Source organism: Panthera leo, chromosome C1 (genome assembly GCF_018350215.1).
Source record: "Panthera leo isolate Ple1 chromosome C1, P.leo_Ple1_pat1.1, whole genome shotgun sequence".
In the NCBI taxonomy this organism is placed as follows: Eukaryota; Metazoa; Chordata; class Mammalia; order Carnivora; family Felidae; genus Panthera; species Panthera leo.
The window spans coordinates 119004267-119018295 of NC_056686.1; the positions used below are offsets into that span (position 1 = coordinate 119004267).

The 14029-nt window shown below is 46.0% G+C and overlaps 1 long non-coding RNA gene across 1 annotated transcript; it reads left to right on the top strand.

The window, feature by feature from the left end:
- The first annotated feature begins 2499 nt into the window (after positions 1 to 2499).
- Positions 2500 to 13559, top strand: LOC122228320. Its single transcript, XR_006206523.1, has 5 exons — positions 2500 to 2576; positions 3597 to 3755; positions 4535 to 4703; positions 12961 to 13170; positions 13366 to 13559. It is a non-coding gene; the product is annotated as an uncharacterized LOC122228320 (long non-coding RNA).
- Positions 13560 to 14029: the final 470 nt, after the last annotated feature.

Genomic DNA, 14029 nt, shown 5'->3' on the forward strand with positions numbered 1-14029 from the left:
GGCGCAGGGGGTAATGGAGAAAGTCTGGTGGTAAGCGTGGAAGGAAACATGGTTGTCCTAGAAGCATCCAGGAACTGAGAAGGAGGTCAGGGGTTTCAAAGAAGGTCTCAAAGTTTCCTAAGAGATGGAGCCTACAGATGAGTCTGGAAAGACAAGGGAGAATCAATCACCAACACAGGAAGAAGGAAGAGAACTCCACCTCTTCCTTCTCTAACCACCCCCCCTCCCCTGCTCTCCCGACACACACTATCTCTATTGATTGGCAACAGCCTTGAGTCTAAAAACGAACAGGGTTACTGGTATTTTCTGCATGCCTTCTACGTGCTTGGACTGATGAGGCTCAGCCCACAAGGAGCTCACCATCTCACTCCTGGGTGGAGACCTGAGCAGGGCAAATTGGGGGGGAAACAAGGGCACCCAGGATGAGAGCAGGCGCTCTGTGCATGGTGCAGTCATAAACGTAACTGGCCCCAGGTGATATGCACAGATGCCCAAAGTGGGTGAGCCCATGGGCTATTTTCTGGCTTGTCTCAGCCCCCCACGTCACATTAGTTCCACATACCAGACAGAAGGCCCTTTACAAGTCGCAGACTAGACAGGAGGGCCTTTACATCTGTTCCCTCATTTGTTTTACCTGAAAACTGTGGAGAGCAGACTGTGTAGAGAATATGGAAATTGCAGCGAAAAAAGAGGCTAATGATTTGCCCAAGGTGGCTGAACCAGCTACCTGTTGCTGTGAGACAGATTATCCCAAGTCTTAGTGCCTTAAAACAACAATAATCACGGTCTCTCACAATCTCTGTGGACCAGGAATTCATACCAAGCAGAGCAGAGAGGGTTTGTCTCTGCTGTACAATGTCTATGGCCTCAGCTGGAGGACTTGACGTTTGGGAACTGGATTCGTCTGCAGACCAGCTCCCTCACGTGGCTGCAGGTTGATTTGGGCTGTCTGCCGTGGTTGTGGGTTGGAACACTTTTGCGTGTCCTCTCCATGTGGCCCGGACTTCCTTACATTATGGTGGCTGGATCCCATGAGCAAACGTCCAGAGAAAGAAAGAAACCACGTGGAAGCTCTGCCTTTAAGACCTTCCTCAGAGGCCACAAAGCACCACATTGTTTCACCGAAACAGTTACAAATGTCCATCCACCTTCAAGGAAGAGAACATAGACACCACTTCTCGAAGATCAGTGTCAGTGTCACATGAAAGGAAAGCACATGGGATGGAGTATACCTAGGACACCTTTGCAAAAAAACAATCTCCCATAGTGACACAACTATGGGGTCCTCTCCCATATATGGCTGCACTAAAATCCCTGCCCTTCATTAACAACACCATCTTCCCAGCCGGAGGAAGACACGCTTGTCCACTGATGTCTGAGTACCCAGAGGCACACTTGACAGGCCCCAGAGCTGGGCGATCATCGCTTAACATGAAGAACACAGTCCTGGGCCTCGTCCTCTTTTGACTTCCTGTCCTCTGTGCTCCCCAGCCAGAGCTTTCAGAAGAATATGCATGCCAGAACCCCTGAGCTAACAAAGCTCAGAAGAATAAACACCAGTGCAATCACCTAAACAAGTTTGCCTTCCTGCCTTCGTGGGTTTTTTGGTGGGGAGGGGGAAGGACATCCCTAATCTTGTTTCCAGCTGTTTCTGCATTTCTATGCTGCCTATCACCTTTTAGACCCAGATGCAATATGAATTATTCATTTGATTTGGGGCAGGTGCACCCATTTCCTCCCAGGACCCGAGGGGCAGGCATAGGAAATTAATTCACAACGTCTGTAGCTTGAAGTCACTTGCAATTTCCACACCATGGAAAAAATAAACCGAAGATATGGGACTTGAGAAAGCTCAAAGGTGTTGAGAATAGTCATCAGCAATTCTTGATTGTCTCTTAGACAAAAAATGGGCACCGATTCCTGCATGAAAGGTTTACGTTCACTGATGAAAAGGGGCTTCTCGGTCGTGGAAGTGATATGAGTGAGGGAGGGTCACAGAAGATCTTCCCTGGAAGTCTTGAGATAATGGCACCTATCTGCCTGCACACAGTGGGAAGGACTTGCCACCTTCTCAAGGTTCTCTCCCAACTGACTCTTCTATTATTCACTGAATATTCCAGGTCTAACACGTTGAGGTCTCTTCCCCCTGGATATTATATGAGTCTGAAGGGTGAGCACTAAAGAAGAACGTGGACTGTAGCCCCTACTACGGACCAGCCCTCATCACTCTGTGTTTCCCAAGAGCCATTTGACTATGAAGTGCTCTCTGTCATCAGAAATGTCATTCATGTCACAAGTCCTAGCACATTGGGGGCTGGCTTTCCCTTATTATAAACTTCAAGAAATTCTCCAGCAGTCCTACTCCTCCAAACAGGTCCTCAAACATGGGAAATTTCTGACTGGGTTGGATTCTTTTTTAGTGTAAGAATAAAAATAGCTGTAGATGAGTAGAGCTGGATGCGAAGAGGGAGTAATTTCTGATGGTTTCTCTTGACTTCTAGGGTTCCTCTATGTTTCCACAGGCCCTTCATGTGAAGGGAAGGGCAGTGAGACAATGGAGTCCAGCATCAGCTACGGTATCTTCTGTTTATCTCTTTTATACACTGAATCAAAGAGTCCTCACCTCATCAACAAAACAAAACAAAACAAAACAACAACAACAACAACAACAACAAAAACCACACAACTTTTTAAATGCTAATCCAACTTCCTTGATATCTAGAAGGCAAGATGGATGCGGAAAGAGGGCCATTTCTTACCCACAAAATATCAAATGTGTCCAGAACAGAAAGAATTGTCTAGAAACGCAATACCCCAGTTAAGTTACTTTTCCTTCTAGAAAAGTCACCTTCACACAGGGTGTTTTGGCTATAGATCATGCAGTTTTTCCATGAGTCAAAAGCCCTTGTTTGTTGGGGAGCTATGGAAACAGAAGGTTTACAAGGTGCTGCATTGCCTTTTGAGAATTACCTTGGTAGGAAGGCTCTTTTTTTTTTTTTTTTTTTTTTCTCTCCTGCATTCATTTTTGTTATTTCAGTAATTGGTCTACCTGGATTCTGGGGACACTTAGGCCCCTGGTTGTATTGATTCTTTTCACACTTCAATTTGAAAAGGGTCTTTCTCCATAAAATACACCTACTCTGGTTCTTTTGTCCATTGCCATTTTACCTGGGAACGGTTTGGCCTTAGCAACCCCTACTGATTTATAAGTGTGAGTTACAAAGAAGCCATGTAACTATAATTCTAAGTGGTTATGGTTATTTGTGGCATGAAATTTAGCAAATGCATCTGTTGCTAACAATATTCATCTTATAACATTTTTAGGAAAAAAAAGTTCTCAGAACACTGAGCGTTGATTTTTTGGTTAAGATTCTTTTACGATCGTCTCCTAGATGCTAGCTGATATGATTATTAATTATTGCTATCATTCTGATTATTAATATCCTGCAGAGGTGCTGAGATTTGGGGCATTCAATACAATGGAATTTTCCAGCTAAAAATAACAGTGATTAAACTAAATTCCTGTTAGGTGCCAAGCATCTTATTAACATATCTTTTTATCTAAGTTCATAATCAACCTCATTTTTTTTTAACAGGGGATGGAATTGAGGCTTTGCCATGTTTGGTCACATGTCCAGTGACTCACAGCTGGGAACCAAGGACCTAGATTTGGACCTGGCTTTGCCTGACGGCAAGGTCCATGTTCTTTGTCACCTCAGTGGACTAGCTGTCCTTCTACATACATGCCATTACAGGTCCCTTTGACTAGAAATATGCATTCTTTTCTTATGAAAGCAGATTCAAGGCACTCTTTAAGCTTTTCTTTTTTTTTTAATTTTTTTTTAATGTTTATTTCTGAGGCAGAGAGAGACAGAGCATGAGTGGGGGAGGGTCAGAGAGAGAGGGAGACACAGAATCAGAAGCAGGCTCCAGGCTCTGAGCTGGTAGCACAGAGCCCGACGCAGGGCTTGAACTCACAAACCGTGAGATCATGACCTGAGCCGAAGCCAGACACTCAACCGACTGAGCCACCCAGGCGCCCCTCTTTAAGCTTTTCTAGGTAGCTCTGAACTAGCATTAAGAATTTCAAGTTGCTACAATAACACAAATATATCCTGTTCACTATACATCTATGTGAAATAAGCCGAAGGGTTTTACATATTTCAAACCTGCACAAGATCCCTACAAAGTGCATATCATTTCATCGACACTAGGTTTGAGTAACTAAAGTCCTAAAGAAGTAGAAGGTTATTTATCCACTAGAGAAGGCAGACACGAGAAATGAACCAGGTCTCTCTGACCCCAGAGGCTTTGTGTCCACACTGCCTTGCAGCTTTTCACAAATAACAATACACCGTGAAGAGGTAGAGGCGCCTCATATGTGCATTTGAATGATATGAAATCAACTATGTGGGTTCAGGAAAGAGAGAAGAGCGTGAATCAGAAGCACGGCAGTTTCCTGCTTTTAGGCTAAATGAACAAGCATTCCTCTGTTATTCCCTTCATCTTCTCACTTCTTTCCTCCCTCCCACAGCAACAGCTTCTTGAGTTGCAGAGGACGGCTCGTGTGTCAGAAGACATATGTCTTCATAGAAGCCGGCTCCTGTGTCCAAGCACACTGCTGATGTTCAGCTGTGGGGAGAAGGAGCCGGACTGGACCCACTGGAGGACAGACACTGGTTGCAGTGGAACATCTTGCTCAGGTACCTAAGCTCCATAAGAGAAGAATATTTTACCACTTCTTCATTTTTCTAACCCCTGCGTCTGGCACACCGTAAGCCCTCAAAACGTCAATTATTCGTTGGTGTATGGTTAAATTAAATGCAAAAAGGAAGAAGAATTTCAAGTTGTTTAAAGATTAAAAAATGACTATGTAAGGACTGTAAGAATTTGTCAGGGAGTTTATCTCTATGGCGATTGACCCCCATGTTAGATATTTTTAGTGTGTGTGACTTTTTATTTTCAGTACCTTTTCTGCCTCCTCTCTAACTGTGAACTCTCACTTCCCGTGTGCGAAGATAAATCACATGTGTGTGTTACGGTCAGGTGCAAAGTAAGAGTGAGTAGATTCAAAATGAGGACGGCTGAGCTCAAACATGAGCCCTAGGACATCTGTGTTGGCCACTCAAGACTTTCTGTTCCCTCTGGGGCCTCAGCTGCTTTTCGGATCCCTTAGTGCAGAGTGACTGGCTCTGAGTTAAGGATATTTTACTGTAATCATTGTGACTGCTGCCACTACAACTATAAGAACGTTCTTGTATCTTGTCGAAAACTGAGATGCTACTAATTCCCTTTACAGGAGTGTTGGGCAAAAAAACCAAAAAAGGCCTTGTTACCTGGTAAGCTGATGTATACAGTGTCCCCTTGCAAAGATACCCAAAACGGGGATGGGACTCCATGGTTTTGTGATGAGTTATATTACTCTATTATTGGTATCCCATAATTATTATTATTGTTATTACTATTACTATTTAAGTTGGCTCCAGGTGTGGAGCCCAACGTGGGGCTTGAACTCATAACGCTGAGATCAAGACCTGAGCTGAGATCAAGAGTCAGATGCCTAACGGAGGGAGCCACCCAGGCACCCATCCCACAATTTTTGATTCGTTGATTTTATCAAATATTAACTCTATACCTACTCAGTGCCAGGTACTCTGCTGGGCTTGAAAATATTGTGGCACACAAAACCACATCCTTGTCTTCATGGAACCTACATTCTATTAGAGTTTTCTATGTGGATTGTGGCTTAAAAATTCTCTCACCCCTATCGTCACCTGTGACCTTCACAAAATTCCTGAGCACTAGGTGGCCTTGATCTTCCCATTGCACAGGTGAAGAGACCCCCCCCACCCCGGACTCTCTCCTTTCCATCTGGCAGGACCCAGGACTTGGTGAACTTTGTCAGGGGAGAGGAGGCAAAGGAACTGAGTGTGTGCAGGAGTGTGCACAGGTGTGTGCACATCTGGGGGACACGACAGCCATGAGGCCTGACGTCCCAGGGCCGAGCTAGATGTGGATTCACCCTGCTTTGGAGCATCTCCCTTCTGGCAGCCATGTTGCCTTCTCTATGGCTCTCCTCCCCACCTCAAGGACAGGTCACGAATACCAAGGAAGGTGCTGCTGGGCCTTGGGGGGTGGGGGGGGCCCTTCCTCCCTCAGCTGTAGGGTGTGGCATGTGCGTGGACCCGTGAGCACATCCTAGCGTCTATCCTCCTGAGAGAGCAGAGCGGTGACACATCTACCTGCAGGAAAGGACACGTTCGTCCCCAACAGGACATTACACCTCTGCAGAGACTCACCGAGCAAGCATTTACCACAAGGCCCAAATTACATGTGTTCCTTGTCCGGAAGCACCTCTTAAGTGTTGAGGTGCCCATTAATTCCGTGGCAGCGGGAAGGTCTGCTGTACGGGGCGTGGGGGAACAGCAGCAAGTGAGTTCTCAGCCTTCAGCTCGCAAGACCTCCGCCCCGGAGGACACCGGCAAGGACTGTCCTCGTCGGCAGAGAAGGCCGAGCTGCCTTGCTGCAGGGTATCTCGAGGGGCCGAGAAGAGGGGAGACGCAATGGAAATCCCAGGGAAATCCCCCCTAACAAAATCCGGAGATTCCTCACTTGCTCAGGCCAACAACCCTTTGATTCCTGCGTCCCACCCCACCCGGGGGCCCTTCACATTTTCTCCAGGGAATGTTTCGAAATATCCACGCACTAGAATAAATCAAAGCTTATGTTTATGGCTCCTCATTATCTCAACTCTCAAATGAAAGCAACTCTGCGGCTTGCCTGCGAGGCCGTGAGGATTCACAGAGTTGCAGTGAGAAAGAGGTGCCGTGTCCACACTGGCTCATACGTGTGCTGAAGCAGGGCCCAGGCGGATCTCGGTGTGGGCCGCAGTTCCGCACTAACCTCTCTGAATTTAAGTTTCCCTGGGGTGAGGAGGACACTATTACCCACAATGGGGGCTATGGTGTGGAGTAAATTAATCAGATGCATCACAATAAAAAAAAAACCTCTTTTATAGGGGTGCCTGGGAGTCTCGGTTAAGCATCTGACTCTTGATTTTGGCTCAGGTCATGATCTCACTGTTCATTGGATCACTGACGGCTCGGAGCCTGCTTGGGATTCTCTCTCTCTCCACCCCCGCCTCTCTCTCTGCCCCTCCCCTGCTTACTTTCTATCTCTTTCTCAAAAAATAAATATATAAACATAACAACCCAAAAAAACCTCATTTATAAAAAAAAAAAAAAATCAGATGCATCACTACCAAGACAGGACCCGGCTGGGGAGTAGTGTAAGGCTGGGGACATACTGATAATTTTAGACCCTTCGGATGTATCCTGGGACCACGGGGGTCAAAGATAAGATAAATTTGTATTGCACATTAGAGATCTGAAAGAGCTGTCATTTCCAAATTTAATTCCATGATTAAAGTTTTTTATCCTTTCATTATAGTCTGTCACCCACGCAACCAATCACAGTTGTGCTGTGAACATTCAACCATGTATTCTCTCAGTCTCAAAGCACTGCACACAATTTTTCCTTCAGCGATCCAGAGGAGTCAGGGACATTGTCGCCACTTGAAGATGGGGAAATTGAGGGCCAAATGCGATTGGTGACATCCACAGGGACACAGGCTGGCTGGTCTCAAGCCATCCCATTGCCTGGCCGGCAGACTAGCACGTGCAACGCCTCCCTTTCACCACCAGCTGCTCCCCAGATAAATCTGCTAGATTCTCTTAGAGGCAAAAACAGGGCAAGTACAATAGCAACAACAACAACAACAAAACCAAGAATTCATCTCGCTCAGAATCTTCTCTGGAATCTTTTACCCATAGGGACCATTATAAAGGTGACCAGCTCAGGAGCTCTGTGGTGGAAGTGACTTCCCGGTGACAATAACGACATATCAAAGGCTTGCACCCTCACTAATGTAATCACTGATGATGTAATGCCCTAGTACGTCCCCACGATGTAGCCTCACTAACCAGGAGCCTGGTGATAATCCGCTACCAAACGGGAGCTCTTAGACCGTCTTTCTGGCCATTCTGTAACGCAGTCCCCGAGAAAGAGCATTCAGGAAAAGCGTCTGACCAGTCGAAGCGCGAACAGAAAACAAGAAGGATGGATGCATTTTATGTTTGTCCAAAACAAGTTTGGATTTGCTCTTTGGGTCTAGAAATCGGGCTAGCTAATAATATTCATACTTAAAAGTGCATAGTCTGCATGAGCGGGCCCCCTGGGACACTCTCAGGAGGCCGCAGGCTTGAGACAGGAGCACTGAAGGTCTGTATTACTGCAAACCTCCTCAAAAGCCTATTTTTCCAGCTATCATTTGGACCTTATTGGTTCTAATTTGTTGAAAAGGGGGAGGGGAGGAAACACCCAATACCATCTGCTTCCTTGTTTTGTGGGAAAATGTATGCAGTTAAAAGGGAGAGAAACATTATTTGCCCGGTCTGCAGCTTTTGGTGCTTCCCCTGCAACTATTTGGCCTGAATATATTAAAGATTGTAATGTTTTGTTACATGTCCCAGGGCAAAAGAAAAAAGAAGAAAAAAAAAAGATCAGGCTATCACTTATTAGCTTTCTGTTCCTGGATCCGTCCAGTTGATTCGACAGTGCAAAAGATAGTGGGGAAATCCAAAGGTAAAGGTTAAACTCTGTTTTATTATGTTTACAGGATTTAAAGGGTAAGTCAGGAAGTGCTTACATAACATCCAGTGAAAGTGGTGGATTAGTAACCAGAGCGGGACTTAAAAGCGGCCTTAATCCCCCGAATCTCCAGGGGTGAAAGGTCAACCTCTAACACCAGGTTGTGTAAAGAATGGAGAAGCCACAAGCTTCTGTTTCATCGTGGCCCTGCTAATCCACTGAGGAAATGAGCAGCCGGGGGGTGTGGGCAGCGGTAAACGCCTCCTCCCGGGAAGCCACCTGTGAATTCAGCCAAGGAGGGAGTAATTAAAGTCAGCAGGGCCCAGGGCAGGGGTAGGCCTCGGACAGACACGGCCCCCAGCCGCAGTGTTCCAAGGCGGTGGGGGGGCTTCCTCAACACAGCCGGCACCCTGCCAAACCTCACACGGGGACCACTGCCTTTCCCTGACAAGCTCTTGTCATCTTGAAAAGCGGGCTGCAGACCAATGCCAAGCACGCGCACACGCACACACGGACAGACGCACACACGGACAGACGCACACGCACAGCCGATCAGGAACCCTGGAAGGGGTTAGTTGACATGCTAAACCGGCTAGTTCCTGAGAATATGGGCCCAAAGAAATATTAATAAATCCGTTCTTCCTCATTTGTTCTCTTGCTTGCTCTCCTCTCTTGCTCATCAAAAATGGGGGAGAAGAAACTTTTCTTACTCATGAATATACGATTTAAATAGATCCTCTAAAATTACAGTCAGCCTTGTCCCCGAGGATTTTGACTACTTTGGGAAGTAATTACCTGTAATATCTTGAAGTGTGTTTATCTATCTGCCCCTCTGACTGTCTGTCTACATATCCATCTACCTGTCTCACTACTCATTGATCGCATGGGTTTAACACAGCCTGAGACGCAAAAATAAACCCAAAGGCAAGTGTGACATCATATGGACATTGAGCACTTTTTTGAGAAGCCTAAGTTTAGGGACAGCAAAATCCAGGACTCAGTTCCTTCTCTCTTCGATCTCCCTTGGTACCCATGTCAGGCCAAAAAAAAAGTAGGGTCAACTTCCCCCGCCCCCGGCTTTGCCCCAAGAAAGCATCTTGTCCTCAATTCCCCCATGAAGCCGCAGCACATTACATGGAACGTTTCAGGTCCACGACTGCGTAAACGTCTTCCTTCCATGCATGGACGAATCAGAACTTTGGATACAATCAATTTACGGAAGAAAGTTCCAACGCATTTCAGCACAAAGCTCAAAAAGCTTCCAGAGTGGCCGTCCCCTATTTATTCAGAGCTGGCCTTTATTAAATCACTGGTGAAAAATACGGAGATTCGTCTTAGCTGTAGTTTCATCATCTTAAAACAGCAGAAGCATTTATCTTATGAAATCGCAGAAGTCGGGCGCTGTGCAGACTGATGGCTTCGAGGTGCTCTTGGCATTAGTATCTGATTGTCTCGCCTAAGGTGTTTATGACGCGTACAGCTGCTAATAGCTTATGCTGTTCATTTTTTACAGAATTTGTGGTTTAAGCATTATGCTTAGAATACCTAAAATATTTCTTTCCTTCTTTTAAAAAATGGCATAAACTGTTTAATGCGAAATGTGAAAAGTGCTTAGTTGCAAGACTTGATTCTCTACCACCTCTCCCTCCCCCCCCCCCCCCGCCCCAACCCCTTCAGAGCCCTCAACTCTTTCCTTGGTGTTTCAGAGCCTGGCTTGTTCCCACCAACTATTCTTCATTAAGTCAAAACTAATAACCTAACTGCATTTGGAAAATGAGAGCGAAAATTGAGTATTCGCTTCCCTTGGGACGTGTTTAAAAAATAGATCGAACATGGGACTCAGGTGCACGTCAGGAGGATAGAGCCGAAGCCTGCCTGCTACTTCAGGGGAGAAGTTGCAAGCAGCAGGCTTATCAAACATCCAGTGTATCAGAATCCCAGGGGGGAAAAAACAACAACAACAACAACCCACCCCTCATTATTATACTGATTTGGTTTTCAAAGGGTCAAACTCTGCTCCTGCACTTGGTCAGTCAGATTTGTTGCTAAAACGGTTCTCCCACGGAACGCCCAGCATCCCTCACCCCTAACTGCGCTTTGCCGACGGGGAAGGGGAGGGATGGAGGTCTTTAAAAAACTCAAGATCAAAATCAAAGTAACCTTCAAGCTGGAAATTCCGCTCACAGGGGAACTGGTTGGGGACGGAACTCAATCGGAGAGGCTAAGCAAAGGAACAGGTTTTGATGAATGGGTGCGGGGTCGAAAAGCCAAGACACAATGATTTATTTAAGAAGAAACAATTTCTAGGTTGTGGGCCCCAAACTAACCCTTAGAAAGAGGGAGGTGCCCGAAGAGGAAGTTGTGTCCAGTGTATTTATGGGACAGAAGTCCCGGGAGATTTTAGGACACCGCTGGCAAACCCATCCGGGATGTCCATCTTGGTTGGTAGAAAGGAGCCAGACAGGACTTAGGTGCACGTGGGGTGGGGGTGGGGGTGGGGGGAGAGGGATTATTTCTTTCTAACCAACGACCTTTCCAACCTCTTTCCTCATCTCTAGATTTGTTTTTTTTTTTTTTTTTTTTTTAACGTTTATTTATTTTTGAGACAGAGAGAGACAGAGCATGAACGGGGGAGGGTCAGAGAGAGAGGGAGACACAGAATCTGAAACAGGCTCCAGGCTCTGAGCTGTCAGCACAGAGCCCGACGCGGGGCTCGAGCTCACGAACTGTGAGATCATGACCTGAGCTAAAGTCGGACTCTTAACTGACTGAGCCACCCAGGCGCCCCAACCTCATCTCTAGATTTGGAGTCTGATTTTTAAACGAGAGCAAGCCTGAGGGGAGAGAATTTGCATATTTTCATGATGCCTAAATACAATCCAATGATCTGAAGAGAAAACGGCTTCATCCTATTAAATCCCCAGGTTGAGGCAAACTTTGGGAAAGCACAAGTAGAAAACAATGTCTTAGACCCAAAAGCTTTATACTCACATGTCGAGGCTGTCACAAATGCAAGGAACTTGCTGGACAGAATTAACATCTAGAATCTAAGAAAATAAGGTTGAATACTGTCCCATATCTAATAGAAGAGCCATACATTCTGTTGAAAGCCACCGAGGCAGACGCTGACAGGGCCGAGGCGCTAGGGCAGTCTGTTTTCTAGGGCTGAAGCCCACATGTAACCTCGCTGTCTCATAAGGGAGAAAAACAGGAGAAATTAGGGCACAGCTCTGCTGTCCCGGATCATGGGAGTGGGGGCGCACACAGGCTCAGGCACAGGCCCTGCCCCTCGCTGGCCGTCTGAACTTGGGCTGAGTACGTCACCTTGCTGAGCCTCACCCAGGACGTGGGGGTGATGTTGGCCTCTGAGAGGTGCTGTGGGGGATTGAAAGGGACGCTTTGTGGATGGCACTTAACACAATGTCAAGTGCAAAGGATGCCCTCCATAACAGCAGTGTTTATTGCCAATTTGTTGATTAGCCCGGCAGGCCAGGCACAGAGAGGCTAGGCTTCCTTGTAAGAAGCAGCTTTACAGACCCAACAGACGGAGCAGTGGAGATCCCTGGGTAGGGGAGAGTCGTGCTGCCTATTCAGAGACTGGCTCAGTCCATGGGCCTAAGCTGCCCTTTCCAGTCTCCCCACAGGTGCCCTGAATTTGACGAACTTGAACTTGACGTACTTCCACTCCCAGCCCACCAGGAAGGCCATCAGTGTGTGGAGCCCGGGGAGCAGGGGGCTCCTTTCTGGCACAGAGTGGGGAGGGGGGTGGAGCTAATTATGGGATTGGGGGCAGAGAGGAGGAGCCAACAACTTTCCAGAAATTTAGCAGGCAGTCCAGATCCTGGCATAATCTTCAGATTTTAGAAAAAGGAGTCTGGAGGGGGAGCACAAACACAGCTCTCATTTCACCAGGCAGTTTTCTTCTTTTGACACAACAAATTATATAAAACCATTCAACATGCATAGGAAACAAAGATGGATCCTTGTATCCTTTTTCCTGAGGACATGAGCGCAGGATACTGAGAGATCTGCTGGTTGTGTACAACCCATATCCAGCTTCTTTAGGGGGAAAAAAAAAAAAACCCAAAAGATTCTTTAAATTAAACTTAGCTTTAACACAGGAAACAACTGCCTTCTTATATTTGTGACAATGGCACCGAACCTCCCGCATCGGCCCCGTTTCTTTTTCTTCACAGAAAGATAAGGACAAAGCTTAAGTATTTTCAGTGCAAGCAACTACAATTCCAAAGCCTTGCTTTAATGATTGTAAACATGTCAAGAAAGAGTAAGTGACTTGAGTTCCTGTTACAGATTTCACACATGATCAGCGATTATTCTGGCGTTCACATCCTCTCATTGGTGGTCAGTGCTGGAAACTTCTCACTGTCTGGTTCTCCTGTTACAAGGACCATCTTTCTGGTTAAACCGATAGGAAGAAGACTGAGCACTGACTGTGTCCCAGGCACTGTTGTAAACACTCTGTATGAACGGACTCACTTCACCTTCACATGACCCCCTGGGGTAGGTCCCACGGGGGAGTTCGTGGTGGGGGGGCAGGGCTGTGGCTTTTCTGTGGGTGAAACAGAGGAGCAATTGTGTGACACCTTCCATGTGGGGGTCCAACCCAGGACCCTGGGTTCTGGTCCCAGCTCTGTCACCAACCATAAGTGACTCTGGCAGGTTATTTGAGCCCCTTAACTTTCATTTCCTCATCAGGTAAATAAAAGACATCTGACTTCCCTCCACTGTCCTTTTGAATTCTGGATAGTTACCCTTCTTCGAATCCAAAGGCCAAGAGCCCTGAAACCATCAATGATTTATTTCCCCAGTGAAGTCATGGCTTGGATTTCAGGCTTGGGGGCCTTATCCTTTGGAGAAGTGTTTCTCCAGTGAGTTGGGGGATCCTTGCAAGCCAGTCTGCTGGAAGAGAAGGCAAAAAAGAAAAGAAAAGAAAAGAAAAGAAAAGAAAAGAAAAGAAAAGAAAAGAAAAGAAAAAAGAAAAGAAAGAAAAGAAAAGAAAAGAAAAGAAAAGAAAAGAAAGCTTGGAAAAGTCTCGCTTGCCAAATCCAATTTTACCACATGTGGCTCCTGTTACCTCAAGGAGTGTCAAGAGAATTTCAAAGTCAAATTAATTCATTCACATTTTAAAGTGTGAGGGGAAAGTCATTTTTCTTTCTAAGATGGAAACTATATATATATATATATATATATATATATATATATATATATATATATATATCTCGTCCTCCTTTATCAAAGCAGTATCTGCATTGTTGTTGAGGTCTTTTCTTTTTAGTGTTTCCATGGCTTAAGCTATTAAAAAAATAAGGTTGTTATGTTTATAATGGCCTAGGAAGAAAATTACATCCAAGAAGTTTTA